This window comes from Triticum dicoccoides, chromosome 6B, assembly GCF_002162155.2.
Source record: "Triticum dicoccoides isolate Atlit2015 ecotype Zavitan chromosome 6B, WEW_v2.0, whole genome shotgun sequence".
Classification (NCBI taxonomy): Eukaryota; Viridiplantae; Streptophyta; class Magnoliopsida; order Poales; family Poaceae; genus Triticum; species Triticum dicoccoides.
Window position 1 is genome coordinate 279871500 of NC_041391.1, and position 1988 is coordinate 279873487.

Below are 1988 nucleotides of genomic sequence, written 5' to 3' on the forward strand. Positions count from 1 at the left end.
TGTGCTTGTAGTTCAAATTTGAATTATGCACATAAAATGCCTAGAAAACCTAGTTAATGCATAAAAATGTCCAAACGAACCCCGAAAAATCACAAAAATTGACACAACACTCCTGTTGTTCTATGTTGACACTAGAAAAAAATAAGCAATAAGATGCAATGGATATCGTTTCATCCCCAAAGGTGGGACGTTCCCTATCGAAAACCATCATGCTTGTTGTGAAAAGCTCTTGTTTGTGAGAAGCTTATACCCGAACCCTCCCCAAATGGGACAACTTTTTTACCACGACATGTTGATGCCGCTCCATCATAGCATGCCAAGTTTCATGAATTTTAGATGAGTTTTGGATTTACTAGAATTTAAAAACCAGGTATCTCAATGTTTTGCCGACAGTGCCCTGGTGTTTGAAATTCATTCCCGTCTCTTGCATGGAACGTAAGCATGCACCCAAGGACATACATGTTATTTTCAACCAACTTTGGTGCATTGGAGCATGTGCTTGTAGTTCAAATTTGAATTATGCACATAAAATGCCTAGAAAACCCACTTAATGCATACAAATGTCCAAACGAACCCCGAAAAATCACAAAATTTAACACAACACTCATGTTGCTCTATGTTGTCACTAGAAAAAGAATTGAAATGAAGAAGAGGCAACGGATATCGTCTCGTCTAGAAAGGTGAAACGTTCCCTACCGTAACCATGCGGCTTGTTGTCAGAAGCTCTGGTTTTTTAGAAGCTTATATACCCCAACATGCCCCAAAAGGGACAATATTTTTACGACTGCATGTTGATCCCATTCCATGCTAGTGTGTCAAGGTTCATAAATTTCAGACACGTTTTCGATTTCCTAGAATTTAAAAACCAAGTATCTCAATGTTAGCGGCCGAGCGATGGTGGCAAGGTGTTTGACATTCATTCTCATTTCTTGCATGGGACTTAAGCATGTAACCAAGGACACACATTCCAATTCTGAACCACTTTATATGCACTAGAGCATGTGCATGTAGTTCAAATTTGAATTATGCACATGAATGCATAGAAAACTTAGTTAATGTATAAAAATGTCCAAGATAACCCCAAAAACTCCCAAAATATGACACAACACTCGTGTTGTTCTATGTTGACACGAGAAAAATTTAGAAAGTAAGAAGAGACAACATATATCGTTTTTCTGCCAAGGTGGCACGTTCCCTACCGAAACCATCTGGCTTGTTGTGAGAGAAGCTCCGGTTTGCGAGAAGCTTATACCCAAACCTGGCCCAAATGGGAAAATATTTTTACCACGACATGGCGATGCCGTTCCATGGTATCATCTCAAGTTTCATTAATTTCAGCCGAGTTTTTGATTTACTATAATTTTAAAACCATGTATGTCAATGTTAGCGGCTGAGCGACAATGTCAAGGTGTTTGACATTCATTCTCATTTCTTGTATGTGACCTAAGCTTGCAACCAAGGACAAACATTTGATTTTGCAACCCGTTTTAAGGGACTGGAGCATGTGCTTTGATTTTGAATTGTGCACCTGAAATTGCTAGAAAACCAATTTACTGTATAAAATTTCCAAACGAACCCTGCATAATTCCAATTTTTTTACGACACACATATAGTTGCATGTTCACTACAGATAAAAGGTCTAGCAATTCAAACACTGTCCATTGCCGCTGTGACCCCATTATGTAATTCAAATTAAAATGAAAAATCAAGTAGATCCCACACAGTTTATTATCACCAACCGTGTGAGATGCAGTATAAAATATACTGGAGCACCGTCGGTGTATAGTACGCCTATGGCTTACGCGAGAAGGTGCATCGGCTACAGTCCACATACGGCGTGTCAAGCACACTAGCTCGCTCCCCAAATACTCCCGCCTCTGCATCCCTCACAATCTCAAAAATATCTGCTCGCCCTTATCCAAATTTTCAGTAACCCCGCCTTGTTACTCCCGCCTAGTAAAATTTTCATTTGCCGCGGTATTTCCTCA